The sequence below is a fragment of the Tamandua tetradactyla genome, chromosome 15 (genome assembly GCF_023851605.1).
Source record: "Tamandua tetradactyla isolate mTamTet1 chromosome 15, mTamTet1.pri, whole genome shotgun sequence".
Classification (NCBI taxonomy): domain Eukaryota; kingdom Metazoa; phylum Chordata; class Mammalia; order Pilosa; family Myrmecophagidae; genus Tamandua; species Tamandua tetradactyla.
In genome coordinates, this window is record NC_135341.1 from 66,039,220 (window position 1) to 66,061,410 (window position 22,191).

The 22,191-nt window shown below is 38.2% G+C and overlaps 1 long non-coding RNA gene across 1 annotated transcript; it reads left to right on the forward strand.

Moving 5' to 3' along the window:
- Window positions 1-5,108: 5,108 nt before the first annotated feature.
- On the forward strand, window positions 5,109-15,015 carry LOC143658027 (uncharacterized). Its single transcript, XR_013163078.1, has 3 exons — window positions 5,109-5,244; window positions 13,746-13,793; window positions 14,839-15,015. It is a non-coding gene; the product is annotated as an uncharacterized LOC143658027 (long non-coding RNA).
- The last annotated feature ends 7,176 nt before the right edge of the window (window positions 15,016-22,191 follow it).

Here is a 22,191-nt window from a genome sequence, read left to right on the forward strand (position 1 = left end):
TCACTCCCTATAAAGTTTTCTGTGGATTTTTGCTGGTATCCTAAGTCTAGGAGAATAGACCAGTGCTGTGGTATCACAGGTCTAAAACAAACAGGAGGAACTTCATATTAAACATTTATTCTGAAAAATTGTGCAAAAACAATCTAATCCATAACTCAGCAGAACGTAGTTCAGTGCTGAGTCATTCGGTCAGAGACAGGACAGATGTTAGTTGACAGCAATCACACTCCCTACAGAGTTAGAGAGAAGAAAGTGTTGCTTCAAGATACTACAGGATATTGGTTCCAGGAAAAAAAAAATGTGTTATTGAAACACTACAGCAGTGGTTCTCAAGTTTGAACATGCATCAGAATCCCCTAGAACACTTATGAAAACACATATTGCCACACTCCACCTCCAGGATTCCTGATTCAGTAGGTCAGGGATGGAGCCCAATGATTTTCATTTCTAATGTTTCCAAGTGGTGCTAATGCTGCTGGTTCAGTGACCACATTTGAAAGCCATTGCCCTAGAGAGAAGAACACCTTCCAGAAAGAAAGGTAGGTGAGGAACAAGACACAGAACTTCTTGCTTCCAGTTTCTTCCATTTCAATCATTTGTGGATGAGTTAATATTCATAAAACACTACTTTGTTCATACTTCTAATGTGCTCAAAAGTTGCACTCCTCACTTCCTCCTAAATGAAGCCATATAACTAAAACAGCAACTGAAAATCCCCACCAGCATCCTCAACCTTACACTTGTGTTCCTGATAAAATAGACCTCTAGCTGGTCCTTAAAAAACTTTAAAGCCTCCAGGCCCTACACAGTTCTTCCCCTTCCTTGTTTCCTCTGGAATGCCCTGTTATCCTCAGCATTATGTTTGCCTTTCAAAATCCAAACCGTTCTTCAAGATTTAACTATATTTCTTCTCCTTCGTTAAGCTTCCTCAGATACAAACCTTACTCTCAACTTACTGGCAGACTTGGTTTTTTTTTCCCTCTAAAACCTTTCATTGCCACTTGTTGTTATTAGGGGAAATAAAAGCAAATACATTATAGCATTCACTCTGTGGAAGACTTTTTAATACTCACATCCCCCCTATGAGAGAGAGACAATTATTATTCCCCTTTTTTACAGATGGTTAACGTCTGTATATTTCATTTTGCTCCCTCATTTAATTTCCATGACATCAGACATGTGAATCAAACACATTTGTGTTCCCTCAACGTACCGACCATGATGGCTTGCACATAATAATGCTTATTAAAACAGCTGCTTAAATCAAGGTAGCCATCTTTAAGGTGCTATAAAGCACTGATAAAAAAGTATTCAATTACTTGGGAAGGGTAGTCCTGCAGGCTTCTCTGTGAAATTATGATTAGTAGGAGTGACTGGTTGATGAGGGTACAAGACCTGTTCCTCTTCCCCTAGTCCAGCATAGCTCTGAAGAGCAGTGCCAACACAGGGCCCCTGTGGGATCCACTGAGGCCTTTCCTGAGGCTGCACTTTACTGCAACTTCTCTTTACCCAGTCCCGCTTCCTTTATTCTCTCACAGGTCTTGATCTCAGGGGCTCTTCTCAATAAACTTCTTGCACATATTTCTCCAAGTCTTCAGAGACCATTTCCTGAGGAACCCAACCTAAGAGAGATGGTAAAGGGGTATGAATGGACCACATATATTTACTCTATTTTACTTTTTTTAGAGACACATTAATTTTTTTATTTTTTATTTTTTTGACATGGGCAGGCTCCGGGAATTGAACCCACGCATAGCATGCAAGAATTCTGCCACCGAGTCACTGGTGTATTGTCCCAGAGACATGTTTTTTGAAGAGTAGAAATTGTACATGTTTTACAATCTGAAATATAAATCTGAGATTATTAGCTATGATCTCAGGAAAGTTACTAAATCTCTCTGAGTTTTGCTTTTCTCATATCTGAAGAGGGTTCTTACTAGGATTTAAAACAACTTACACAAAGCATCTACCACAGCATCTGACAAAATATAGGCACTCAGTACATGGAGAGCTATAGGCAAGTAAATTTGAATCACCAGAAGGCTAAACATTTAGGGAACATCTTAACCCCTCTCAGATTTGCATTTTATTCATTATGTTGCAATACCATGTCTTGATTTCTGCTGAAATTCTTTTCTTACAGAAGCCACGTGAATTTGAAGTTACTCAATGCTCCAGGGGAGAGATTTTCCTCAGAGTTTGAGTGTAGAAAAAAATTTCCAGCACTGGAGAAAGGGATTTACAAATCATTGCCTTAGACAATGACAGTTATGTAACACCACCTGACTCCTGCCTCTCGGTGTCCAAAGGAGGCCAGAGCCTGCCCCTGTGCTCAGTCGCAGCAGTGGTTTTGACCCTCCCTGTCGACTTTGTCTGCTTTTCCTCTCTTGACCCAGTTTTCTGTTTCAATGATCTGATTTTATTGTTATGGTCTTGGCATTTCATTATAAACCACCCTTTCAGAAAGTCTTGGAATAAGCATAAATTGATCTTCAAGATTCCAAACTCCCAGGCCAAAACCTCCTGATACTGAATCTTTCCCATAACTTCCTTCACACTAAATATGATGTTCATTCTCATGACCTTCATGTTCTTATAATTTCTCCTCCCCTAAATCCCTGACAGTCACTTACCTTCATGCTTCATTTATATCCTTTTTCAGGTTGAACCCCATCTTTACTATCATAACATGGATTGACAACTAACCCTAGCTGCCACATATTTAGTACTAACTGTGTATCAGACATTATGTTAAATGCTTTGCAACAGTGTTTCTTAAAAGTATGGTTCCCCCAGCCAGACACAAATTCCTGAGTCCCATCCCAGACCTAGTAAATCAGTAACTCCAAGGTTGGGCCCAGTTTGTCTTTGTTTTGGTAAGTACCTCAGATGATTTGGTAAGTACCTCTTCAGTGATGCACACTCAAGAATCACTACTTTACCAATATTATCTTAGTTGTAAAAAACAAACAAACCCTAAGAATGAAGTTTAATTAGTCTTATCCCTGTTATACAGATGAGGAAAGACTCCAGAGGTTAAGTAAATTGTGCAAGTACCCACAAATTGCAAAAGGCAACATGACAAATCAACCCCTAATTCTGTAATAATCCAAAACCCATACTTTCATGTTCTCCTGTTAACAATTGTTCCAAATATTCTCCACATTTTTCTAGCCATTAATGCTATTTCTGGTTATCAGAAAGTATCAGAACAAGGCATCATCTCTGGTTTCCTGAAGATACCGGCACAAAATAATGTGAGCTTCTCCCATTTCCTTCCATTAAATGTTAGGATCTCATTTATATTCTTGTTTCTTCTTCTTTATTCTTGCTGCTAAGTCTCTCCACACCTACCTGTCTTTTGAATTGTCTGTGGCAATGTGTTTGCTTTTCTTTTCTCGCACCATAGTTTATCTAATATGGTATTTATTGGTAAATTACCAAATAACTCTAAAAGCAAGGACTGTGTAGGATTCTGTTCACTTCTTGCAGCACCAGGAAAGGCCTTTACTATGGTAAAGGCTTAGTAAGTACTTGCTGAATTGAAATTGAGGGATGAAAGATGAAAGAATGTAAGTGAGAGGGTCAAAACAAGGTATCATCATCTTTGTTAGTAGAGGCACAACATACCTTTTGGTGCATGGCTATTTTTCTGTCGTTATTTCCTTTGTTCTTTCGGCATTTGCCCTTTTTGATTTGCTTTACCTGTTAGCTTGATAAGTGATTTAGCTACTTAATAATACACACTGGAGTGTGTTGCATATCTGGGAAAATCAACAACTGGCTTGTAGGAGGAATAGACTGCCCCTCAGAGGATATTACTTATCATTTTTCTTTCTAAATAATGGTGCGTTTGTGGGGTGATTACTGTGCACTGCTTTCCAGAGTTGTTTTTGAGAACATAAAGAGTTATGAATTACCAAACTCTCTCTACACTTTCACCAGCATTATTATTCATAATAATTTTATTTATAATAATTCTTAATAACCATAATGACAGATTTGCATGCACAGGGTAATTTATCCCTTTACATTTGTTCATGCTTGTAAGTTATTTGGCCTCCATAGCATCCTGAAAACCAATGAAAAACAGTGGCTTCATGCCTTATTTTAGATCAACTTACAGATGGTGGCTCAGTTGAAATTAGAAAGGAGGATTTATGTTGTTGCTTTTCTTTTTCTTTTACAACTCAAAATGTGGTCATTGGATCAGCAGCCTATGCCACACCAGGAAACCAGAAGTGCAGAATCTCACACATAGCCCCGGAACTATTGGATCAGAATCTGAATTTTAACGAAATCCCTAAGTGACCCTCTCAACTTTGAGAAACATTCCTCTAAATCCTAGCATAATGCACTCGGTGTCTTCTAATCCGTACCGGGTTGTGAGGAGTGTGTGTACAGGTAAGGGAAGAAAAACCTCAGCGGGGTCCGGGTCCCTCCGGAAAGGTGAGCACTTTGGGTTGTTGTGCAGGTGGGACTTCTCTGTATATTTGCATTCGCTTTCCGGATCTCTTCTGTCCTAGGCTGTTGAGGTTTACGATTTACAAAAAAAAAAAGAGAGGCGGGTGTGTCAGGTAACCGCACCCAAACTGAAAACAGGGTCTAACATATCCAAAACCAGCGGGATCAAGTACCTAAGCACACAGGGAAAGCCCCTTTTCTGCGCCTCCCCCGAAGCAGCTCCCTCCAGCTCATTTCCAACATTTCTAGTTGCAGGAGGCACATAGCCTTCTTGTATCTTCCGTTTACACCCAGACCTCCTCACTTCATTAAAGCAAGCTCTTCGCCCCAGTGTCCTCGTTTCTTTTTACTTCTCCCCCACTCCCGCCTCTCTCACTCTCTCCACACCCTGGCGCCGGACCCCTCCCTCCGCGCCGGCCCGCACCTCTCCCCAGCCGGGTGCACCTGGAGGCTGGCGCGGGTTCCGGACGCGTGCGGAGCGCAGCCAGCGCGGCCGAGGCAGAGGCGCGCGGACGGCCACCTCCAGCCCGCGCCCGAGGGACCGCTAGCGCAGCCCCACCGACACCGTTCTTCGCGGAGGCCGCGTACACCTCGCCGCTACCACAGCTCCTGGAGCCGCGAGCCGGCAACCGTGCGCCCCGGGGGCGGCCAGCCCGGGCGGCCGCTCCTTCCCCATGCCAGGACCCGGGCGCCGGGCGGCCGCCAGCAAGAGGATGAAGAGCTCGGTGGGAGGAAGAAGAGAAAAGCTACCGGGGGCGCCGAAAGCTCACACCAGCCTCGGTAAGTTGAGCGCGAAATAGGTGCCTTGGCGCTGGCGGCGGAGTTGCCTGGGGCGCCGGGCTTGGAGCTGAGCTTTAACCCCGGGGGGATGCGAGGCGCGCGGGGCTGGAACGCGCTCGGGGAGCGCGGAATGAACAGTTTTTGCACGTTCCGGACCCGGGACCTCTGGTCCGCACCTCTATCTCATTTGGTGCAAAAGGGAAGAGAGAACGTGCGGACGCGTGGGCCGGGAGAGCTCGAGGGTCTCGGGTCACCGTGCGCTTCCAAGGACGGAGAGGCAGGAGGGGCAGCATCGGCGAGAAGAGACAACTGGGGCCGCCTGACTCTGGAGGGAGTCTAGGGCTAGATCACCAGCGATGGACGCCCTGCTCGATCTCCTATTGGGTGTGTGCGGGGTGCACTCCCTTCTCGGGAAACCTGGCGAAGTTGGGTTATGGAAACAACGGGCCAGCTTCGTGGCAGTCTTTTCTTGTTTTAATTGGCTTTCGGGGTGGATACTCTTTGTGGGCAGGGCGAGAAGCTTTTGAGTTGTAGGCAGCCTCGCTCCAGGGGTCTCGCTTTGACATTTAAGGTGGGGTTGCGAGACTCATGAAAGGGGGAACGATGCCCCTAAACCTAGATGGCATTCCTCATCAACTAGTGCCTCTTTTTACCCCTCCATTGGGTAACCGGGGGCACCTGGTTGGAGGAGAGAGCCCAGGTTTGCGTAAATTTGGACTCCTTGCACCTCGGGAGAAGTTTTATTATGGGTAGTGGATTGGGGTCAGAGGACACCCGCCATCCCCCAAAAGTGTCAGCCCATGTGAAACCCCCGTTCTCCGTTTGCCCTCCTTCCAATTCAGTTGTCTCCCTCACGTGTTTCTGAAGCCGTGTTGATGTCTGTTTTAGCCTGGGCGGTTGACTTGTGATTTCGAGCTAGCGCGGCGCTGTTCGCGGGCGTCTCAGCCTCTGTAATTGAGTCCGACGACGACCCCACACTCTGAAGAGGTAACCGAGGACCCTTGAGCTGATACTTTTCCTTGACTTTCCTGAAGTGCTTTCTGGGGATATGATGGGGAAAGTTCTCTCTGTTCTACTGAAGCTATTTGCTAGTTGGTTTGTTAAAGGTGCCTTCCAGGCGCCTACTCTGTGCTGGTTCACCATATCTTTAAAATCCCCTGGATAGGTGTATCTCCCTCTGGGTGAAATGCAACCCATTGGCCTGTGCTGGGCCATCAGTCACTGTGCTCTGTTCTCTAAGCGTGAAAGGCAAATATGGGTCATTTCAAATTATGTAGATTGATGCAGCACTGCGTGTCTAGGGTTTGCTGCAATTTCTTTACATTTCCTTCCAGATGTTCCTTAGAAATTAACTTGAGCATTTAATTCATGGAGCTAAAATATAGGATGGGGAGTAGCAAACATCTTGAGTTTACATATCATTTCAGATTTAAGTAAACAAAGTGTTGGAAGCAGCCTGTGTTAGGAGAAAGAGAACAAAGCCAAAATTTAGGGCTTCTGGACTGTGCCAAAGAGGCTGAGGAACATTTGGGGTTATTTAAAAATGTACATCATCTAACATTTGTTTCCCTTCACTGTGCACCAAGCACTGTTCTAAGCCTTTACAACTCGTGTGCATGTGCAACAACCTTAAGAAGGCAGTCTCTCTCACCCCCATCCTGTCATAAGGAAAGGGAGCCTTAGAGATGTGACATTGGGAAAAGTCCCACAGTTGATGCTTTGAAAGCTAAGATAGCTGCATTTCAAATTCAGTTTCCTTAACCACTACATGACCTCTCTGAGCTTCATTTGAAGTGAGATTCCAGGACCTTTAAAAATTCTAAATCCCATGGAAAATGAGAATGGCAATGAGATCCACAAATGTTTCAAATACTTGATGTAACAGAAATGTGGAACTTGAGACTTGAAATCAAATGTAAGTTGTGTGATCTTTATGTAATTTGGCCTGCCTGCTCTAGAAAGGGTTAAAGACTGAGGTTTTGGTGTTCACCTTGACAAGGTTCCTTGAGTCCCTTTATTGTAAATCAATAGTGCTATATTATAGCCCTTAGCTTAACAATGTGTGCTTTATAACTTCAAACTTGCTTGATGCTACCACCACATTTGTATGACTCTAGAGTTGTTCTGAGGTTTACGTAGACTTGCACATATTTCTGCCAGCTTATAATTAATGCTTAGTTACTAACAGGTTGTGGATTTCTTTTAAGAAATATTAGCAGTTTATTTCAAAATGTCTTTTTATTCCCAACAGTATTTTCAAATAATTGCACTCCCCTGCTGTGTTTTGCTATTTACTAGGGACATCAAAAGTTCAATAATGAAAAAATGTGTGCAATTCAAGACAAATGGTGTTTCATCTACAATAACAATGCCTGCTAGATGATTCACATCTAATTTGCAGCTTATTTGATCTGAAATTTAATTAAGATGGTGCATTTCTGATGGAAAAGTATATGTAGGTCGTGGAGTACATGCCTTCCATTATTTTCTTCTAATCTCTAACTTCATAAACCCATTGCCTTGAGTTTCTAAGATAAATTGTGTTGGTGCTGATCTGAAGATTTTGATATTTTAAAATTAGGAGCAAGAATGACACACAAAATGCAGTTGCCATATTTTATTCATAAACTGTAATTGTGATTATTTGGGGGATAGTGTTTTATTTTCAGTCACAGATCTGATTTATCTACATGAGAACAGAATTGTTGAATAAAGTTTTACAAATCCACTGGGACACTAATGTTCTTAATATCCCAGATGTTGGAGATGCTTTGGGAAACTTAATCTTTGAAAAGTTAAAGATATTTTGCTATGATTCATTCCACTTGCATGACATCATATTATTTGAAATAAAACATTTCTCTATTTCATTAGACTAGTGGCTATTGCTGTATTGTTTTAGGATTAAGTTGTGTTTTCTAGTAGTAAAAACATTGCATGGAATACAAATTTTCTCTTGGTATTACTGAAGTCTTAAAAAAAAAAAAAAACCTAAGTCACATTTTATCTATTAGAAGCAACATGTTTCTGAACATGGTTTAATACAGGCATAAAGATTGCGTGGCAATAACTTGTCTAGAGTTGTTTTTTGGGGGGAGGACAGTTTAATAGTTTACGTAGTTAACCTTAAAACACTGCTATTGAAATTCATTGTGAATTTGAATTGTCAAATTTCAAAATATTTTGAAAATAAAGTTTTGTAAATGGGTTAACCTTGTAATCACATGAATATATTTTCTCCTGTGCTTTACATATTTATAAGTTCCATATTTGCACAACAGGACTAATATTTATTTCACCTTGGTCGGTGATTTAGGCAACCTGATATCTGAAAAGTGATTTAAACTCTGTAAGCATCTGAGTCGTATCGATGTCACAGATTGAAGTGACTGATTTTGGAGGTTTTGTAATTTTGAGTGTTTCAAGAGCTTGGAACTCAAGGTGGATGACACTTCTTAGTTTTCTAATGAGACCTCTAAAGTGAGAACTTCAGTTCAATAAAGCCCGTGGGTCGAATGATCAAATGAGCAGTTAAATAGCTACTTAAGAAACTTTGATCAGCTTATATAGAGTACATGCCCAACATTCATTAGTGTAATTTATTTTTTGAACAAGTGGATAACACATTAGCAAATCATTTTTAAATTCCAGTACATTAAAAATGTATTTGCTTAGCTCTTCTAGAGTCTGCTAAAATCAGGATATGTACCCCCCCTTTCTGGAATAACTCATCTTTAACTTTGTTTTTTAATTAAAATAAGAGAATCTGAAGAACATCAGGAGACAGAGGTGAATCAAAATTCTTCATATAGTCTGGCCCATTTAAAAACATATTTTAAAACATATTTAAAACATATTTCTATAATTTCCAGATAATTCTGTACCACTTCTAGTATTTTGCCTAGATTGGGGAGGGGGGGTGTGTTTCGAAAAATATCTTATTCTTGCCCTACTGATGTATTAGTGGAGAATACTAAAACATAGTTCTACAATGGGACATGGGCATTTAGACAACTTCATTACTGTATCACTTTGCCTATAGCATCAGTCAACTGTACAAATATATTTGTGGCCTCATTTGGAATACAGAAGGTAATTTTATATATTTAATATTCAACGTTTCTGAACAGTTGTGTTAAGCGTGGGGTTTGCGGTAAAGGCAAGTTCTTACATTTCTTTCCATGTAGTTGCATAGTCCTTCGTCCAACAAAGTCTCAATTTCAGCCTGCTTTGCTTGAAATATTATTCATTAAACCTATCTGTCTCTATGAGAAAGAAAAACACAACTACAAGGTGTGCTAGGGAGCGCTATGTGAGGACTTTCCTGAGGGTTGCAGAAAACATAGGATCAGGCATTCTTTGTTTAATTTCTTGATAATTCTGACGTGTTCAATTTGTATTACTAAAATATAAAATACAAATATATAAAATAAAAATTATTGTTAAAATATAGTTATTTGGGTGGGCCATGGTGGCTGAGCAGGCAAAAAAGTTAGAAATAATATTTATGTAACCTTTTCATAATGTATTATTAGAAATTACTAGAGATGTCATTCTCCTTTGCTCTGCCAACCATCTTCCATCTTCTCTACCTTCAGCTGAAAGAAACGAAAAGTTTTTGGAATGTTTCCTGATTATCTAAGCTTTGGGTGCTCCTTAAAACAGAGGAAGAGCACATGAAACTGCAGAAAACTTCTCAGAAATTTAGATTTTAAAGCTGCATGTAACAGAGTGCAATTTCCAGGAGAATTCTCAGTTCACCAAAGCTATCCAGATCCCTGGAATTAAAGAATAAAGCTAGTAGGGACTGGATTGTGTTTTGGGGTGGTTAAATTTTTTCCATTCATAGTAAATTTTGACATTAAAGTCACAAAGACAAAATAGTCATTTTGCGTGATGTAGTACTTAGAAGTGCCATCTTGAGACTAGAGTGCCTGCTTTGATTCCTTGCTCCATTCCTTATAAGCTGTGAGAATTTAGTCAACTTCCTCATCTATAAAAGTGATAATTAATGACCTACCTCATAAAGTTTATGGAACCATAATGAGGAAAGACGTGTAAAATGTATCAAATGGTATCAAGTACATAGTCAACATGCTATAGGTGTTAGCTAACTAATTTTGTCATCATCATCACATATTAGTTCCTATTATTGCTGTAACAAATTACCTCCAACTTAATTGCTCCAAACAACAAAGATGTATTTGCTCATATTTCTGGAGGCCAGAAGTCTGAAATCAAGGTGCTGGTGCGGCCCCCTGGAGGCTTTTCGAGAGAATCTGTTCCTTTCTTCTTGTAGCCTCTGATCATGGCCAGAGTTCCTTCACTTGTGTCTGTAACACTTCACTCTCTGCCTCCATCTTCACACTGCTTTCTGTTCCATGTGTTAAATCTCCCTCTGCCGCTCTCTAATGAATGCACTTGTGATAATCGCCCCACGTCAAGAGCCTTCACTTAATCACACCTGCAGACCCTTTTTCCAAATAATGTAACATTCCCAGGTTCCGGGAATTAGGCCCTGATCTCTTTATTCTGCCTACCACAATTCTTCATCATCACATCATCATTGTTCGATTGCTCTACTGTGCTAGATGTATGAAAAGACAGCTGAACCAGGGAAATGAAACAGAAATGCAGAAAGGACCATACAGTTCAGATACATTTTGAAAAAATACATTGACTTAACTTACGTTCAAGTTTTGACCAGATTTTGGATTGAAGAATTACAGGGTAATCAATTATTTTCTGTGCACTTCACTTTAACATAATGTATTCAGTAGGTGTTTGGTAAGTAATTATTATGTGCCTGTAGAGTGCTAATGCTGGGATATCAAAGTGAACCAGAGAAACAAGACCCTGCCTCATGAAATGTAAGTCTAGTGTGTAGATAATAGCATTAGTGCAGACAAGTATTACTTTTTTTTTTAACTATTACCTTTTAACAAGCACCTTTATTGGATTTGGTAGGCTGTTTATATTTAATCTCAAATTTGTAGGAGCATGGAATTATTATTAAACACACTTTAGAAACGAGGATCCAAGCCAAGAATGTACACACAGCTAGGGAGGGCCAACTTTTGAACTCTGTTCCCTCCACCTGTACTATATATTCTTTGAAACAAAATGGAAGATCCAGGGCAAATTAAAAAATAAATATAAAAATAAATTTTTAGAGAGTATAAATAAAAGTTGATGAACACAGTTATCAACTAATGATATATTCTGGTTCATTGAGCTGGTTTAAGAAACTTTTCTTTGGAATTCTTGCGTTTCTGTTTTTTAACATGTTCTTTCCCTAAATAGTAGAAGTTGTTTTCACTGGCCTTGGTGAATAGACGCTATTTACTTAATTAGTTACTCTTCAATATTTTCTGACTATGGGTTTAAGATGTCTCAAAAGTCATGCAAAATATTGCTTATTAAATTTTAAAAATAAAGGATTACAATGAGAATGAATGAACTGCAGTTAAAGACTAAAAAACAGTAAATTTCATATGCATAATGCAGACAAACAGAAGCCATAAAGTTCAAAAAAAAAACATGATTCTATTTATATTAAGTTTAAAAGTAAGCAAAGCTGACTTATGAGCAGATCATGATTATCCCTCCGGGAAGGGCCAGAGTGCTGAAAATGTTCTGTGTTCCAATCTGAGTGTTGGTTAACGGGTCTGTTCATATTGTAGAAATTCAAGCACTTCTCCATAGGTGAATTATATTTCTAAGAAGTTCAAAAAACAGTTAAGGGGCGGGCCTCGGTGGCTCAACAGGCAGAATTCTCGCCTGCCATGCCGGAGACCCAGGTTTGACTCCTGGTACCTGCCCATGCAAAAAAAAAAAAGAAAAGATAAAAACAGTTGAGGTTTGAGAAACATATGGCAAAGGGAGATTTTCTTGAGAGTAGGAAAAATAAGTAAAGAAATATCCAGACCTAGTTATAAGGGAGTATTCTCTAGCCAGATTTGGGCCATAAATTCTTAAATTTGGCCCTAGGTTTATAAATAAACATCATTCCCCAACAGGCAGATAAGATCAGAATTCTATTGTTTAAAAAAAAAAAAAGCACAACCAAAAGGCCATTCCTGGTACTGATACTGGAGAGAATTTTCCCCATCAGTCTTCATTCCTTCTGAAGAGCTGAATAGTGCAGCAAGCAACAGTGTTGTGTTTAATTTAGCAAAGTCATTCATTGGAATATTTCTTACAGAGTACAGAGCAATTCAGTTACTGTATAAACAATGCTTTATTAGTTTTGGTCTATTTAATGAACTTTTGGTGATGTTTGCACAGCTATGAGCTTCAGTGCACCTGCTCTGACAAATTCCGAATGCTGACCTTCTTTGTGACAGGTTAAAAGCTGGTGGAACCTTGACCCTTTGGGGAACCTGAAAAGATGCATATCTGCCAGAAATGATAGGGATATCTCTGAAAGAGTAGTGGGCACGGGCCAGATTCACCTTAAGAAGCAATGAATAGGGCACAGTGAACCAATTTGAATTTCCCTTGATCACCGAGTTCTTCACAGATGTTTCTGGACCCCAATAATTGAAACAGTGAGCTTCTACAGGGCAGAGGCTGTGGTTAATTTTCATCTTTCCACCTCTTCCAGTGCTTGTCAGTGCCTTAAACAAAGTAGATGCCCCCAAATATTTATCAAATAATAAAATTCTGCTATGTGGTAGACATAGAAGTGTAGAAAATTGAGTGAAACAGCTATTAAGGACCTAAATATATTTTGAAAATTACCTTAAAATCAACATATTACTCTGTCCGTGTCCAAATGTCATGCCATTTACCTCTCTGAATAAAGTAGAAATAGCTCATTTCTGATTAATTGATTGCTTCTGGTAGGTTAAGTATTTTATCTCCTCAAAGAAGAGTTTGACCTTAGAAAATTGCTTTTAAAATGTCTTTTAGATTTTGGTTATAATTTTGGATTTGTAAATTGCTTATTAATTAGTGGCAGTATTCTTAATTATTTATTAATCATAAATTATGCCCAATGCCAATGTATCCATCTTTGACGCTTCTTAAATTGAAAAAGAAAAAACAATGTAAGTTAACTTAGGAAATTAAGAAAAAAAATAGTTTCTGATTTTTTTTTTCATGAATTAGAACCTATCTTCTTAGGTTTAAGTTTTCAATAGGTGAAAAGGAAACAGGTTTCTGAGGAAAGCTAGGCAAAGAATTCTTTCCTTAAAAAATTCACTCTTAACAAAAGTAGAAATTTCCCTAATTAGGATTTTTTAGCATGTATAAGAATATTTGAGAAAAACGAAGTAATTAAAAGGATAGAAAAGTTTAAAACTACTGATGGTGGGAATCAAATTTCTATGCCCATTTAGAGCAAAATGATTTTCATCTTTTCCGACTAATGCATGTAGTAAAATCTTACACTGAAATAGCATTTCACAGGATACAAATGACTGTACCTACAATTTCTCATTTACTCTTCCCACAAATTAGGGGGAAGGTGCCATCATTAATCACTTTTTCTTTTTCAGATAAGTAAACTGTCAAGAAATTTTCCAAGGCCAAGTAACTTGTGTATGGTAAAGTTGGATTATGAACTAAATTTGTCTAACTCAAAGCCTGATGTTCTTTCTTTTGCCCGGAATTGTTTCTTGTTCTTTCAAAATATACAGGGAAATAGCTTCCTCTAGGTTTATCATATATTGAGATAATTTACCCGTGGGCAGTGATAGTATATGAATGGAATGAAGATGAGAACAATCAATAAGTGGCAATATTAAGGGAGCACTAATGAAACTTTAATTTGAAAATTGCCTCAAAATGTGCTCCAAGATAGGCTTTATAACCATTCTCAGATTTGAAATAAAGATAAACTAATTTTGTGCATATACTGAAGTGACTTTGACAGTTATTTTATATACCTTGATGTGGTCCTTAAGGAAAATTCTCAGAACCATTAATAAGTTTATAAGTTGATTAAGCTAATTTGGTACTTTAAAAGGCATCTTCCCATAAACCAATGCTGCGTATTGCATTTTGAAGTACAGCAAATTGCTTCCTCCTTTCTGTGCCCAATTTTGAAAGTTTCCAGGCTCTGCATTCTTTTTGCCTTTCCAGTCGTTGGTTTTCCATTTTGTCTTGCCACATCAGAACAATGAATCATCTTATCCATTAGCTGAGTTTGAAAATTCTGTGTTACTCAGTGAATTTGGTTTTACCTCATCCCTTTGGTAATTTGAGACCTGGTAACTTAACTACTTTCCCAAATATGTTTGTGATAGGACGGTCAATGCATTTCGTTTTGAGCAGCCAAAGACTGCAGTGATTTTTTTTAATGTTTATAAGTAAAAGAGAATATTTTAATATTCAATATTGTGTGTTTCAAGTTAATGAAAGGTTTAAGGTAATAATAGCGAGAGATCTCTAGAGGGGCAGCATACTCAAATAATATTAGAAGGCTCTCTATTTTCACAACTTGAAGAAAACAGATTATGTGCCAACCCAGTGATCACCCTAATTATCAGAGTCTCATAGGAATACAGGGTATTCATTTCTATTTTATGATTTTCCACTAAAGGAGGCTCGATACATTAAAAATGAAGTATTGTTCTTTGTTTCTAACAGAGAACTGAAGCAGTTTTGTTTCTAAAGGCTGAGCAGAGCAGAGGGACACATGTGGAGTCAACGTATGCCAACACAATGTGCTTCTTATGCTTCCCGCAGTGAACGGGCATGCAAGGGCATTGTTGGCTCTGTTTTGTAAGGATTCTTCAGGCTGCATGCCATCGCTTTGTCATTAAAATAGCCAACTGTGATAAGGTAGCTCTTACTGAGATACCAATAAATGTAGTAAAATAAATAATGTTGATAAAAAATTATTAACATTTTGTCGATTGTCATCATTTGTATAGCAAACACACTGAAGTGTATTGTTCAGATATTGTTAAATGCTGTGGCCATACTGTGTCTGAAACTACAAATGTGGCACTGAGTCCATGAATATGGCAGTGTGTGTTTGGAAGTGTAATGTGTGTGTATGCAAACAAAAATAGGAAGTCATTGAGAGATTCGTTGGAGGATGGATGGCTTGGCATATTTTTTTTGTGGAAAATCATAGAAAGTATTTTTTCTAAAAAAAAAATTACTGTGTACATGTTTTAATGAAAGAAGTCAAGCTCCTTTCTTTTTTAAAAAAAATGTAACCATACATTTATTTACTTTTTTAAAAAAATTTTATTGACACATCTTCATGCACTTATAGTCCATACGTGGTGTATAATCAATGGCTCACAATATCATCACATAGTTGTGTATTCATCACTATGATCATTTTTAGAACATTTGCATCACTTCAGAAAAAGAAAGAAAAAGGAAAAAGAAAAAACATATACACCCCATACCCCTTACTCTTCCCTCTCATTGACCTCTAGTATTTCAATCTACCCAATTTATTTTACCCCTTATGCCTCCTATTATTTATTTACTTTTGACCCATATGTTTTTAATCATCTGTCCATATCCTGGATAAAAGGAGCATCAGACACAGGGTTTTCACAATCACACAATCGCATAATCACATTGTACAAGCTTTATTATTATGCAGTCATCTTCAAGGATCAAGGCTACTGGAACACAACACAACAGCTTCAGATACTTCCCTCTAGCCATAAACTAAAAAGGAATATCTATATGATGCATAAAAATAACCTCCAGCTTAACCTCTCCTTTTGATTCTTTGAAATCTCTCCACCACTGAAACTTCATTTTGTTTCATTGCTCTCTTTCCCCTTTTGGTCAAGAAGGCTTTCTCAATCCCATGATACTGCATTCCCATGAATCCCAGGAGTTCTGTCCCACGTTGCCAGAGTGATTTTTACCCCTGCTCTTAGGCGTAATTATAAGTAGGCTATCCTTTGCGGGAATGATAGTTTCATAGGGGTGAACCCCAAGATCGAGGGCTTAGCCTATTGATTTGGTTGCCCCCACTGCTTATGAGAATACCAGAAATTCTCCAAATAGGGAAGTTGAATATTTCTTCCTTTCTCACCATTCCCCCAAGGGAACTTGGGAAGTATTTCTTTATTCACTGCCCAAATTACCCTAGGATATATCAGGGCATCGCACTAACCTGTATAAACCAACAAGATATCATGCCTTATTCAATATTCCATGTACTTATGGTGTTCAGCTAAAGTAACCATAAAAGGGGTAATACATGACCCAAAATACAAATTTTGCACCAAATACACATCTCTCCCTTTGGTCTAACACAAAAGTTGAAGTTTTAAAATGTGGTGGACATCATCCTTTACCCTATATTCTCATCTACCCCAGTCCTATTCAGATCAGTTTCACTCATATCCCTAATCAAAGTCTGATCCCTTTTTCAACTTTTTAAACAATTCCTGTATAGGGTAGTGCTGACTTTCATTGCTTCAGAGCTCTAAATCTGAGTGTCAGGTGTCACATAAATGCCTGAAATTTCTGGGAATGACCAGGTTATATACAAACAGCTCAGTATCTCAGAATTTAGAAATAATAGTTACAACTCCTGACATGTATGTGACTGCTGTAAGAATTTATAATCTAGGACCCTTTTACAATAGACCCCAACCTGATAATCTATGTTCTTAACTTCAGTTCACCAAGTTTTTATATTATAGTTAGTATATGTGATTGAGGCATGATAATATTTATCTTTCTGTTTCTGACATTTCATTCAGCATATATCCTTAAGGTTCATCACCTAGTTGCTTACCTCACCACTTCATTCCTTCTTGCGGTGCCTCAGTAGCCCATTGAATGTATACACCGTGGTTCCCCCTTCCGTTCCTCAGTCACTGTACCTTTAGGCCATCTCTTTCCATTGTAAGTCATGCACACTATTGCCATAAACACCAGTGTAAACATGTTCATCTGTGTCCCCACACTCAGTTTCTCCAGGTATATACAGAGCGATGGGGATGAAGGATCATATGACAACCCTACCCCTAGCCTCCTGTGGAATCACCACACTGGCCTCCAAGGGGCTGCGCCTCTCAGTTTCCCTACCACAGGGAATAAGTACATCTCTTTCCCTGCATTTTCTCTAGTACTTGTTTCACTCTGTTCATTTTTAAATGGTTTTATTTGCACATGATACAATCTAAGTAAATAGGCGTACCTTTACCACCATAATCTATACGAAGACATTTCCTTTTCTTCCACAAAGAATACATGCCTGTCCCCCATAAACGCCCATCTGTTGATCTTTAGTTTTGGCATAGTGCCTTTGTTGACATTCAGTGGGACCATGTTGCAATGTTACTGTTGACCATAGGCCCAGCTGGCATTGATTGTGCATTTTCCTGTACACCATCCATTTTCAACACCTTTCAATGTTGACATTCATTTGTTCTCCCTCATGCAAGAAAAGTGTTTTTTATTTGTACATTCAATCACCATCACTGTCCACTCTAGGCTTTCCTAAGTTATACTATCTCAGTTTTTTCCTCTATCTTTCCTTCTGGTTTCATACAGGCTCCCAGCCCTTCTCCCTCAATCATACTCACATTCAGCTTCATTCAGTGTACTTTTATTTTTGTGCTATAATCAGGTAGTATTGTGCTATCCATTTCTGAATTTTTACGGCCATTGCTGTTGCACAATCTGTATTCCTTCAGCACCAAATGCCCAATCTGTACCCTATGTCTTTCTCCTGGTAACCTGTGTTCTTAACTTCAACTCTCAAAGTTCTCTCATTAATGTTTATTCATATTAGCGAGACCATACAGGATTTGTCCTTTTGTTCCTGGCTATTTTCACTCAGCATAATGTCCTCAAGATTCATCCACGTTGTTACATGCTTCATGACTTTATTCTGTCTTACAGCTGTGTAATATTCCATCGTATGTATATATCACCTCTGGTTTAGCTGGTCTGTTGATGAAAATTTGGGCTGTTTCCAACTATTGGCAATCATAAATAATGCCGCTATAAGCCTGAGTGTGCCAATGTCCATTTGTGTCCTTGCCTTCAGTTCCTATGAATATATACCTAGTAATGAGATTGCTGGATCGTATGGCAATCCTATACTTAGCTTCCTGAGGAACTGCCAAACCGCCTTCCAGAGCATTTGTACATTTTACATTCCCACCAACAGTGGATAAGTGTGCCTCTTTCTCCACATCCTCTCTAGCACTTGTCCTTTTCTTTTTTTTTATGTTATGGCCATTCTAGTGGGTGTCAAATGATATCTCATTATGTTTTTGATTTGTATTTCCCTAGTAGCTAGTGAAGTTGCAAACTCCTTTCTTAGAATAGTTTAGCAACAGCTTATTTAGCTCTTGCTTTATTGGTTCCTGAAAATTTCCAGAAAATGAAGCAAGTTATAGGAGTCCAAGATAACACTGGAAACATCCCCAAAGAGGAGATTTCTAAAATTAGTTGTGACTCTGATTTTAATCATCAAGGTATTCCTAGCTTCAGTTGTAACTTGCTGTTTATAGCTTTCTCTAGCCATCTATTCAGGTTTCAAAAATGAACCCATAAATATTTTTGAGAATTCAATTACACATTAAAAATATGTTTTGAAATGCAATTTTATCACAATGTGATATATATTCACATACTATATAATCAACCAAAGTGTGCAATCAGTGGTTCACGGTATCATCATATAGTTGTGCATTCATCACCACAATCAACTTTTGAGCATTTTCATTATTCTCATGTAAAAACTTTATTATATTTGTACATTTATTTACCGTAATTGTCCATTCTAGGTTTTGCTAAGTTATACAGACCCAGTCTTTATCTCCTGTCTTTCCTGCAGGTGTCATACAGCCCCTAGCCTTCCTTTTTCAACCATACTCAAGCTCAGATTTGTTCATTTTATACACAATATTGTGCTACTATCAGATATTATTGTGCTATCCCTTTCTGGATCTTTACAATCAATCATGGTGAACATTCTGTACTCTTTTAGCATCAAGTTCCCAGAGTCTGCCCTCTCTCTATGTCCTAATAAACTGTTCTCAAGTTTCACTCTCAAAGTTCACTCATTAACTTTAGTTCATATTAGTTAGATGATTTAGTATTTGTCCTGTTGTTTCTGGCTGATTTCACTCAACATAATGTCCTCAATGTTCATCCATGTTGTTGTGTGCTTCATGACTTCATTATATCTTACAGCTGGGTAACTTATGCTGCTGTAAGACATAATAAAGTCATGTATATATGTATATATACATATTCGTATATACCACAGTTTATTCGTTTGTCCCTTGATGGATATTTGGCCTGTTTCCATCTCTTGGCAATCATGAAAAATGCCATTATAAATATTTGTCTGCAAATGTTCGTTCATATCCCTGCCTTCAGTTCCTCTGAATATATAACTAGTAATGGGATTGCGGGCAATTCTATACTTAGTTTCTTGAAGAACTGCTGAACTGCTTTCTAACAGGTCCCACTAACAGTGAATAAGTTCCTCTTTCTCCACATCCTCTTCAGCACTGGTAATTTTCTGCTTTTTGATCATGGCCATTCTAAAAGGTGTGACGTTATATCTCATTGTAGTTTTGATTTATGTTTTCCAAATAGCCAGTGAAGTTGAGCATCTTTTTTTCATATGTTTTCAAACCATTTATATTTCCTCTTTGGAAAAATTTCTGTGCATGTCTTTTCCCCATTTTAAAATAGGGTTATTTGTCTTTTATTTGTTGAGTTGTAGGATCTCTTTATATATTCTGGATATTAAACCTTTATCTGATATGTGGTTTCCAAATATTGTGTTCCATTGCATAGGCTTCCTTTTTACTTTACTGACAACATCTTTTGATATACAAAGAGTTCAGTTTTGAGGAGATCTCATTCATTGCTTACACTTTGGTGTAAGGGCTAGGAAATCACCTCCTATCACAAGATCCCTATTAAGATATTTCCCTACATTTTCTTCTACAGGGTTTATGTTCTTAGCTCTAATGTTTAGTTTTGATCCATTTTGAGTTAATTTTTGTATAAGGTGCTAGATAGGGGTACTTTTTCATACTTTTGAATATGGATAGTCAGTTCTCCAAGCACCGTTTATTGAAGAGGCTGCTCTGTCCCAGTTGAATTGACTTGACCACCTTATCAAACATCAACTGTCTGCAGATGAGAGGAACTATTTCTGAATACTCACTTCAATTCCATTGGTCATTATATCTATCTTTATATCATTACCATGCTGTTTTGACCACTGTAGCATTGTAATATGTTTTAAAGTCAGGTAATGTGAGACCTCCTATTTTATTCCTCTTTCTTAAGATATTTTTAGTTATGCAGGGCACTCTCCCCTTCTAAATAAATTTGATTATCGATTTTTGTATTTCTGGAAAGTAAGTTTGTTGGAATTTTAATTGGTATTGCATTGAATCAATAAATCAATTTGGGTAGAATTGATGTCTTAACAATAGTTAGTCTTCCAATCCATGAACATGGTATGTCCTTCCATTTACTTAGGTCTTCTTTGATTTCTTTTAGGAATTTCTTGTAGTTTTTTGTGGCCTTGGTTAAATTTATTCCTAAATATTTGCTTCTTTTGGCTGTTATTGTAAATGGATTTTTTTTTCTTGATTTCCTTCTCAGATTTCTCATTTACTAGTATATAGAAACACTACTCATATTTGGGTGTTGATCTTGCACCCTGCCACTTTGCTATACTCATTTATTAACTCTAGTAACTTTTCTGTAGAGTTTTCAGGAATTTCACCATACAGTATTGTATTAGTCATGGTTATCTAGAGAAACAGAACCAATAGGAGATATCTGTAAATATGAGATTCGTAAAGGTGTCTCATGCAACTGTGGGAATGGAAGAGTGCCAAATCCATAGGGCAGGCTGTGAGGTGGGTAGCGCTGATGAAAGGTCTGGAAGAATTCTGCAGGAGAGGCTTGCTGGCTGAAGAAGCAGTGAAAAAGTCTCTTCTCTTCCTGAAAAGACTTCAACTGGTTGGATTATCTCAATTGTGGGAGATGTTCCTTAGATGATTGCAGATGTAATCAGCCACAGCTGCAATCAACTGACTAATAATTTAATACATCAGCTTTCTGGTTTATCAGCTAGCCACAAAATATCCTTGCAGCAATGGTCAGACCAGTGCTTGCTTGATCACACAACTTGGCACATCACCTGACCAAGTTGACACCAGATCTAACCATCACAAGTATCATGTCATCTTCAAAGAGTGAAAGTTTTACTCCTTCCTTTCCCATTTGGATATCTTTTTTCTTTTTCTTGCCTAATTGCTCTAGCTAGAACTTTTAGCACAATGTTGAGTAACAGTGGTGACAGTGGACATCCTTGTCTTGTTCATGATCTTAGAGGAAAAGCTTTCAGTCTTTTCCCATTGAGAATGATGTTAGCTGTGGGGTTTTAATTTTTCCCTTTATCTTGTTGAATAAGTTCCCTACTATTCCTGTCCTTTGAAGTGTTTTCATCAAGAAAAGATGTTGAATTTTGTCAGATGCCTTTTTTCTATCAATCAAGATGATCATGTGGTTTTTCTGCTTTGATTTATTGATGTGATGTGTTGCATTAATTGATTATCTTGTGTTGAATCAGTTTGCATACCTGGAATAAATCCCAGTTGGTCATGGTACTTAATTCTTTTAATGTGCTGCTGGATTTGATTTGTGACTATTTTGTTGAGGATTTTTGCATCTATGTTCATTAAAAAGATTGGTCTGTATTCTCTTTTGTTATAGTTTCTTTGTCTGGCTTTGGTATTAGAATAATGTTGGCCTCATATAGAATGAGTTAGGTAGCTTTCTCGCGTCTTCATTTTTATGAGCAGGATTAGTACTAATTCTTTCTTGAATGCTTATTAGAATTCACATGTAAAGCCCCTTGTCCTGGACTTTTATTTTTGGGGAGCTTTTTGATGACTGATTTATGCTCTTTACTTGTGATTGGTTTGTTGAGGTTGTCTATTTCTTCTTGAGTCAATGTTTGTT